Here is a 10535-nt window from a genome sequence, read left to right as displayed (position 1 = left end):
CAAAAGAGATTCACATTGGTTTTATACAAAAAATAAAATAAAAAATCCATCCCAACTAGAAGCATACTAATAGAAATTGTTACCTTTTCTCAGATATTTTTACAGCTCACTCTATCTCCTGCAATTTATTGTCTCTTCCCCAGACAGAGAAACTGAGGAAGTTTGAAAAAAGAAAAGAAAAGTGGGGGTGGAAACACATTCAGAGATTCAGTCTAAGTTGCTGCTGTTACTTGACTTTCTGGCTGATGTCAAGGACTGGATGTTCCACAATCTCCTTAAACTAAATTTGGACAAAACTGGGATTATTCAGGGAGAAGAAAAGCTTGAATGACTTCACTCTGTCCTTTTCTGTTATGCCGCTTTGCACTCCCCTCTTTCTCCTTCTCTCCGTCTGTCTCCTAATCTCTCTTTTCCTCCTCTTCTCTCCTCTGGACTCCCTGTTTTTGTCCTCTACTTTATCTGAAAGACAAAGCAGTGGTTGCTCAGTTTTGGACAGAATCACCTTGAGGCAAACAGTTGAGACGTGTCTCCTTGTTATTCCTCTGTAGGGGGAACATATAGTGCACATAGTAGATGTGTATATACTGTATATTGACATGCAGTAACATGAGACACGAGAGAGGGATCCTTCCTATTTCAGAACATGACTGGACTCTGAAAATAAATAAGAGGTGAAAGCTAACATCTGCCTGGACTGCATATGATTGTGCAAAAACAGTGTGCAGTAACTAACAATGTTAATCAGAGTATATACTGTTTAAATTGTCATCTTCAAGCTTTTTATTTGCAAAAATGCTTTCTTTGGTTCAGTGTTGCTGGATTGTGGTAGCCTATAAATACTTGCAACTAGAAACTAATCAATAATCTTGCACAGAATGGATATTGTGGCATTTTTAAATGCACTGTTCATAGCTGAACATTTACCTGCAACTTCAGCAAAATGTTCAAAATTTAACTGAGTGTATTTGTAATTTTTATTAGAGCATTAAGCCCATATCATAGCACTCTGGACAGACTTAACTCAGAAGATATTACAAATATAACATAGTGCAAGTGTCAGTTGTTATATAAAAAAGCTCCACCTTCAGCAGAGTTAGGTAAATACAAGTACACAGAGGTGATGGTGTCTCCTGGTCTTTAAATTTGAGTAAATATTACACTGTATGACTTTTTCCCTGACTCTAAAGGTCTGTTTTAACAGCTTTGCTTGGTAAAAACCCTTCTAGTACAGCTTTTACAATCGCTTGTATCAACAGTCAAGTAGAAAAAAGCTGAACATTAAACAGCGTTTTGCTTGCAGGTCAAAGATTCTCCTTTCTCCAAGACCAGATGAAGGTCTGAGCAGCAGATGAAATTCAGAAATGCACCCTTTCCTGCAACACACTGGGGGGGTTATTGGCTATTAGTGTAAATAATTATGAAAACTGAAGATGAACTACGATGAATCCATAAGGAAGCTACATTTCTGCAGCATTTCTTTTGTATGTGATGCATTTTCAAGAGGGTTCCACCTTTTACTTTGATCTGTGCTTTTCAAAGCAAAATACTTTCTGCACTAAAATTCAGTGTGTGCATTATGATTAAACAGCTCCACTTTGGTCCCACATGTATGTCAAAAGACATTGTTTCAGAGGACTGTGGTTTGTTCAGACCCAACTCATGACTAAAGCTCTATTTTCATTCACTTGTTTGGACAAAAGTTCTTTCCTGGTAACCTTCCTAAATTGGGAAGACCTGCTTATTAAGTCTTTTTCAAACTGCATTGTCATAATCTTTTTTTCAAAGTTGAGGTTTTAAGAAATACTTTAAGACTAAAACATGGTTAGAGTAAAGCAACTCAAATAGACTGTTGTTGCATTTAATTAAAAAAGAACTCATGCAGTCATTTTCTTTTAAGATATTCTCTGAAGGGAGAAAAAACTACAATACACTGGTCTCCAAAAACCCCAAAAGAAAAGAAAACTATAGGGGGAAAAAAACAAGAAAAAGAAACTTCCAGCTTCCTAAATATCTCATCCGATGAGGTAAACACAACCAATCACTTTGAGTGATCTGCGCTTAAAACTTGTTTGACCAAACCTCGTGGTCAGCGACTTATCCAATTAGAATGACAGATACAAAACTACTTTAATGGCCTTCTTGGACTTAATAACAAAAACAATGCATGAAAGCACACTGCTGCAGAAAATTAACTCCTTCATCAAGTACTGTTGTAGTAGAAAGCGGAGATAATGACCCTCTAATAAAAGCTGATTATATAAACTCTTAATAGGAAACATACCTGCAGGCTTCAGTGAAAGCCACTCTGAGTCCATATGTGTGATACAGCACCTGTAAGTTCCAACCTGAGTGCATGAAGTGCTCACTCCTACCTCCATTAGCACCCAATGGTGGCAAAGGAAGTAAATTGACAAGGCAAAAACACAATGCAAGTATTTCTGTGTGTGCTTTTACTGGAAATATTGTTGGTTAATTTTGAATGTTTGTGTTGTAAGTATAAAAACTAACAGAAAGATCTAAATAAAAAAAAACCTCTGCAGGTGTTTCCATGATGTAAAGTTAGGGACTGCAGCCTAAACATCTAAAATTACTTAAATCTTACCCAATTCATTAGTTTGGTACCATTTTACAATAAGAATCCACTTGTGAATTTCTAGTTCATAGTTAATAATTTAATTATTAATTAAGATGTAAAACCCTAATAAACCATTAGTAAGCTGTTACAAAACTAAATAAAAAAGACACGTTCTTTGCCAAGTGCAGCACTTGATCTTGCCAAATAGTGAGTCTGCTTCCATATAAGATCAGTGTTTTATTTCTGTAAAGGCTTATTAAGGCTTTATAAAGTGTGCAAACCCATGAATAACCTATTTATAAAACATTATATCCCTTACAAAGTCTCCCTTTTTGTAAAGTAATATCATTAGTCATTGGACTGATGAGCTAATAGACCAAAGAGGATTATTGTCATCTTAAAACAGATTGAAGTTTATGCAAACACTGGTTTATAAACCGCCCTGCGAAGGACTTGCGACCTTTCCAAGGTGCCCCCTGCCTGTCGCACAGAGGCTGCCGGAGATAGGCACCAGCTCCCCGCAACCCAGAATAGAGAAGCAGGTAAAAAAAATGAAAGGATGGATGGTTTATAAACCTTTACATCACTGTCAGTTTCACATAATGGTTAAAATATTGTGATATTCCTGCTGGAATTGCCCCAAACTGCACTGGTAATGCCACTGCTAGCTGCTATTTAGGCTTGCAAAATTTGACAATGATGTAAAGATTTATAAAATACTATTTGCATGAAGAGCTACAGAATGAAATCTTTGACGCTGAAGTTGATTTAGGTGGAAGCAATCCACTGTTGTCTTGGCCCAGCTCAAACTAGCCATTAGCTCATCATTCTGATCAGATTTAATCTCTAATCTCTAAACTGAGGTTGTTCAAAGAACTATCTACAACAGGTAGGATATTAATTATTCATAACCTTTCCACAAAACCCAACTTCAAATATTCTGAACTATCTCTTTAAATGTTCATGCACGTGACCCAACAAGCTCTAAGGAAAAATCTTATTATATAAATACAGGTTGACAATCTAAACCTTCCACACACACACACATTCCCACACACACACACATTCCCACACACACCCACACGTACACACACACAACCCACAGTGGAAAGCCCTGACATGCACAAAGCACGGAGGTTTTAAAAAAATTATTAGCTAAAGTTACTTGGCTGATGGTCGATGCTCTAAAAGCTCTGTGCAATACAACTTTAATAGCACTCGCAACAGGGTACACACACACACTCACAGAGCCATTTTCTCTTCCCTTATTTGCAATGTCTGGTTTCTCTGTCTCTTTCAGTTTCTGTCTGTGCTCCTCCTTTGTCTGTGTGCCCGCTCTGTAGCCCAGGGCCAACAGGAAGATACGGCTTCTTGCTCATAAAACCAGTTTAAAACACTCAACTAGTTATTGTTCTGTGTGAGCGACTGTCAGCAAAGTGACAAATGATGCAGTGTTAGTGCTTCACTGACAGTTGCATCATGGCCTCAGCAGTGAAAAGCCCGCATGTGTTTATTGTGCACGATAGTAGGTGTATGTTTGGGCGAGTGCATATACATATTGTTTGATCTTTTAAGATTAAGTCAAACATACTGTGCTGTGTTTCCATAATTGCCATGTGGGTATGTGTGTGCACAGAGTGGTGTGTGTGTATGTGGTACTGTGTTTGTGTGTTTGTATGTGAGCGGCGCCTGAGGGCTTTGTTCTGCACTGGTGCAATAAAAGGCACATTAAAGAAAGAGAGAGATTACAGAAAAAACATTATCACACATATATGTTTTTTCCCCCCTTTCATGGACAAAAAAACCCATAAATCTGTGTGGGAGTGAGAAGCAACAGAGCAATGATGCACGTGATGCATCTGCCTGAAAGTCCTGCAAATGCAGTGCAGAGGAATTTTGACATTTGTTGTAACGTAATGAAGCAAACTAATGCCCTGTAAGTGCAGAGATGAGCGTTCTGTTGGACCAGTGGAGGAAGAGAAAATATCAGAGGAAGGTCTGTAAGGGGGAATCCGGAGGATAAAGAAAAACCGAAGGAAGAGATGAAAAGGAGATAAGTGGGGGAGGACAAAGAGGAAGAGAGGGTTAGTGGTTGTGTTGAGTAGAGAGGTGGGATCAGTTTTCCTGTCCGTGTGAGGCACCAGTGTGTTTTAAATGTGATCAACAGACAATAGTTACCTTTAGAAATATTCTCAGGGATTTCTTTTCCCCTTAAATAAATGCACACATTACTTAGAAAATAAAGAATTGAAAAATGACTAACTCGAAAGTTTTGACTTTCACAATGTTAATTTCAGGTCTAAACTACATTTACAAAACTTTGAATAAGTAACAGGGAGACAACTCTGTTGAATGTTCAGAGTGAAACCGAAACATCTGAAGACTAACTTCTTTTCCCTTCTTTTTTTTTTTTGGACGAAAACAGATCCCCTGCTCTGCCACTGTTAATCTGATATGAAGCATACATTCTTCCTGATTTGCAACATTTAAAATGATATGGATCCGAAGTCTGTGAGCAGAAAGAAGATGTCATTTTACACACAAGAATTTAAACGAAATAGATTACAAACCGACGTGACAAAGTCATTCTTTTCTGTCAAAATTTCATGCAATTTTAGGCAGAAACGATTTTGCACAGAGGTGTTTTATATACCCTTGGTAGCTGCTGGACCTTCTCTTCCTCCTGCCTTCAGCTGCCTTGTACCCAGGGAAAGACTCTCCTATTCTGGCCGCCCGTGCACCAGTCTCCCCTGACTACCCGGGAGGTCAAACCACTGTCACTCACACTGATATGGAGAGAAAGATAGACAGCCGGAGAGAGGGGGCGAGAGAAAGGAAAGTGAATATACACAAGGAGGTAAGTGGAGGAAGAGTGAAAAGAAAGGGCACACACAGAAGGGAAGAGATGAGAATCCAAATGAATCTTCTTCACCCAACGGACAGCCTGTCAGGCTCGGAGTGCATGTATGTATGTGTGTGAGTGTGTGTCTGTCTTACCTTCTAATTGAAATGCGATGAGGTGTGAAACACCCCTTTAAAAGACCTATCACTATGTGTGAAGCTAAATGCGTGTTGGGGGCCTATATGTTCATGTGTGTGTGCAACGCATACCAACTTCTTTCAACACAGACACAACTGCAAGTTTGTGTTTTAGAGAAAGTGTGTTAAATACAAATGGGTCAGGGCCATATTCAGGAAAGGATGTTCACGCTCGCAGGCAACATGTTTGTCCTGATTCAGTTAATGCATGAGGTCATTGTGAGCACTTGAGTTTACATGTTTGTCTACATACACACACAGCAATAAAGAGAGGAAGTATTTCCAATGGGTGTTAATACGAGTGTGTGTGTGGCTAAGCATGTGTGTGTGTGGAGGTATAATTTCATTTTGCTGTCTCAGCCTCCTGTTAAGGAGCCATTTAGAGCTCAGGTTGAGTTTCCTCTGCGTTTCCTGACACTTCTTTCCCCCTCGATGCCCCTCTGACTCCCACCATCTTTTCTCCATCTCTGTCTCATTATCTCTGTTTCTTCTTCTCTCTGTCTTTCCTCCCATCTCGGTTCTCTGACCCTGTCCTCTCGTCCTGCTTGGTTACTGCAGAACCCAATCTTGTACCTGTTAATCATTTGGTTGTCTCGCTGCTCGCAGTCTTTACAGCTTGAAAACTCCCTGGATTTGTGTGAAATGTTGATGCTGTTCTTAAAATACACTGCCTATAAATACTGATTATACCACAAAGTTTACAAGTTAGGTTCTTGTTAAATAAAAAATAAAAAGTAAAGGGACATTTAACATTGTTTGCACGTCTTTATTTTTAGTTTTTATTTCCGCAGGGACAAATATTATAAAAGCAAATGAAGAACAATGTTACATACTAAATATTGTAACCATTGTATTTTATTTATAGGACTATCCAATGGCTAATTTGCACTTTTATGTAGTTTATTATTATTAGGGATGTACTGGGGGGAAAATGTTGTCCTGATACTGATCTGAGTGTTTTAAAAAGAAGAATTTGCCAATATCTAGTCTGAATTAAATTTTCATTTTATGACAGCACACACTTGCAGATTATAAAAATTAAAGTTCAGCTCAGTAGGTTTACATTGTAGGAAAGAAAACCTCTGCCTATTTTGATCCTCAAGATAATTTTTTCATAGCAACAACAAAAAATATGCCAGGTGATGGCAAACTTTTTATTACAGCTTAGGTTCTGTCCTGTTGAAAGGATAAGACGAACCACAGCTCCTAAAGGTGACAAAAAACTGTTTTTTTTACTCAACAATAGGTTGGTCATCCAGAGCAATAAATTCAGTGAGTGGTTCTGTAATCCATTATTTTTTATTGCTGTCTTGTGAAAACTTGTCTCTTCTCTTCAGAGTTTCCTCTAAAGTGTGTTGCTTAGCTGTGTTAGCTTTAGCGAGGTGACCCTGGACTCAGCCCAGTGTTTGGACTTTAAACATCTCGTTAAATTGGCGATTCTGAATGTAGCTCTATTGCTACCACCACGAGAAATACCCGATTTGCAAACATTGCAAGTAGCTACCAAACTGCTCTCATTTTGTATTTTAAAATACTTTCATACTGCAGACATGTTAGCATGTTACATCACTAAGTCTGCCATATTACGGCGTTCCTGATGTAAAACCACAGACAGTGGAAAAATTATTCCAATACTGATCAGTGAAAAATGCTTTAATCCGATACTTAGGATCAGCTTGGGACACCCCGAATTATTACTCAACTAAAAGAACTAAAACAGAACCTCGTTTTGCAATTCACTGCATATAAACACTAGTTAGAACACATCAAACATCAACGCTTTGGCTTTACACAGTTTTCCTTTAATACGTATAATTCTGGCATGTTTATGTTCCCATTTTCCAAAACTTACACTTGAATATGTGCCTTTGCTGTGTGCAAAAGTGACTGTATTGTTTGAAACATGGTGTGATGTTTTGCGAGTGTGTCCATGCACATCTGAGTACTTTAATGCTGCAGATGTTTGCATATATGTGCTCATATGAGTGTGTATAGGTGCTTATAAAAGCTCTCCATACACTGTGTTCTCTATCAGATTGGTGAACCGTGATATTACACTCTAAGCTGATATACATATTCATCCATTTGCGCTCACACATAAACACACAGGCGCTGAAAGTCACTTGCCCTCGAAGGTCCTATTAAAGCGACACTGTGATATCATCTGGCATAAATATCCATATTTTTTAAAAGAATTGTACTTTTTTTTTTTACTCTGAGGTAAACATGCCTTAGGGCAGGAGCACATTAACAATTTACATCAAGCTAAACTAAAATATATACATTTATAGATGGTAAAAATCTAACATATTGTTTCCATGAGTCAATGAAAGGGATGCTTTGAAATTCTATGTGAAATAAAATCCTTTTTTTCTAACATTACTTTTTGTTCTCTCAAATAAAACCTCTTGCTGTGTAAACCTGAGTGTTATTTTGGATTTGGTAATTGATTTAACTCTTTTGAGTTGTCTAGACTCGGAAATCTATTTCAGCTTAATTAAAAGTTAAAAAATACAAATTAAGTGGATTGGGACTAATTATTTGATTGAACTGCCTAAAGCAAGAGCTCAAACATTTTGTATTGGGGTTCTGTGGAAAGTTATGAACAATTAATGTCTTACCAGTTGCAGATAATTCTTTGAACTTTGCAAAATAATTTAATGTAAATAAGCATGTAATTCGAAGCTGACAGAGGTGTAAAGATACTGTTTGCATGAATGGCCAGGAAATTCTTCAGAATGGAGCTGATGGAGGATTTTGAGTCTATTTAATATAAACGGGGGAATTACTTCCCCCATTTTGACGTACTGAATCTTTAATCATCAGAGATGTTATATGTATGAACGTGGTGGATGTTAGTAAAATCACCAGCTGCTTTTAAGATACAGAAAAGAAACATAAGAAGAAATCTACAACAGGTTTAAAACAGAGCTGATTACGATGCTCAATGCAAAGCTTTAGGTTTTAGTGTCTCTTTGCTTTATGAATGATTAAAGGTGAGACATACTATATGAACTATTTAAACTTTCACCTGCTTAAGGCTGGCAGGTCAGGCATCGCGGGAAGCAGGAATTAACATATTTAAATACTTTGGGGCAATAAATAAAATATTTGCTCTGCATGTGTGTTCATCTTTATGTCCTGGTGTAGCTTCTCAGTCATCCAGGACACGATAAAGCCGAAAAAGGTTAAAAAACAAAAACAACTGGACTTTTATTCTGCAGCTGAAGATTTTTCACTTTTTATCTAAGGAAACATCTTCAGCTACAGAACAGAACTCCAGTTTTTTTTGTTTTTAATTGTTTTAATTTTTTGGGATTTGTGTCTTTTTCAGTCTTTCGCTTTTGAACCATAAAAAATGGAACATTGATCAAAATATTGGATGTGTACTGGTATCTCAATTAGTAAATGTATGTAATTTTTATGACTTTTTATTTTTGTGTTTTTATGATGTAAAGCACTTTGAACTCCCTTGTTGCTGAAATGTGCTATACCAAATAAACTTGACTTGACTATTATGGTGCAGCTCAATCAGGGAAATTCAAATATTAGGTGAACATTATTAAACTTGTAGGGTGTAATTTATTATTTTTACATTAAAAATAAATAAGTAACTTAAGTTTTTCCACTAGATAATTACTTAAAAGTTTGTTAAAGATGTTATCATTCTTATTAACCCAACTCTGTTTAAAAATTGTAGGCTTGGTCAATTAAAGCTAATTTTTTTTCCCCTCATGAAAATTATATAAAATGAGAGCTAATGAAAACCTTTAAGCAGCACATGCTCATAAAAATGCATAGAAATCACTAAAGCCCAATTACGGCAGCAAAGAAAGTCACAGTGAGTGTTTTTGAACTATTTGTGTTCATCTCCTCCTCCGAGCTCCTCTTTCATCAACCTCGCCAACTGTTGCAGCAGATCTATACTCGTTTAGACCGGCCTTTAGGGCGTGAAGTAAAACTAAACTTGTTTGGTTTTCATATATTTGTGCATCACACTCACACAATGACAGTAGCTATAATTGCGAGAAAGCAGTTTTCAGGTTCACTGAATATTAGAATTAGTATCATTAGAGGACCAAGGCAGCACATCAAAAATCAATACCTTTAGCAGCAATAGGAGAAAATCAATCACCTCTTAATAGAATACCATTTGTCTTTTGAGTTAAAGTCCTGGCAGATAGTAGCCATTGAGTCTAAAGGATCTTTAATGGCTGAAGTTACACTTTTATGGAGTCACTAGAATTCAGTGGGGGCATGTGATAAAAGTCCTGCAAAGTTTATTTTAGAGCTAAAATAAGGAAGGTTTTTCAAGTTCTTCTCAAAATTGTTTGTGGGTTTCTTGTGCTGCTGGCAGTTTCCTGTACAGTGTATATAAGACCTCCTGTTCAATGTGAAGTTATTCAGAAAATAAATTTGAATTAAACAATAAACTGCATCTCAAAAATGGCTTTAAGATGTAGTTTTAGCAGATACATTTAGTTTGCAGATTGATTTGGTAAAACTAGTGTTGATGTTGCTGTCATTTAGTTTATTACATTAAAAAATGTGTTTTTATCCTGTTTAATATTTAGATGGAAATAAGATGGAGTTTTTTCATAAGAGTACTAAAAACATACTGTACATTATCCCCATTTCCTCCCACCAGCAGAGAAGTTTGAATTGATTTCAGCTTCCTTGTTCATAGTGGGGCCTATAATAATAAAAAAAAACACTTATTCACATAAAACTGAGATTTTGACCTCTGCAGAGTTTCCCGAGGGTACACACAGAGAGAAAGCTTTGAAAACAATTACCTTTTTTTTGTAACTGCAGGCAACTAATGTTAATGAATGTTTTATAAAACCCAAATGAAACATTTACTTAATAATGAAACCACAGGGATAAAACCATTGTTTAAATACAAAAAAAGAGCTTTTTT

This window comes from Kryptolebias marmoratus, linkage group LG5 (assembly GCF_001649575.2).
Source record: "Kryptolebias marmoratus isolate JLee-2015 linkage group LG5, ASM164957v2, whole genome shotgun sequence".
Lineage (NCBI taxonomy): Eukaryota > Metazoa > Chordata > Actinopteri > Cyprinodontiformes > Rivulidae > Kryptolebias > Kryptolebias marmoratus.
This window is presented reverse-complemented; position numbering follows the sequence as displayed.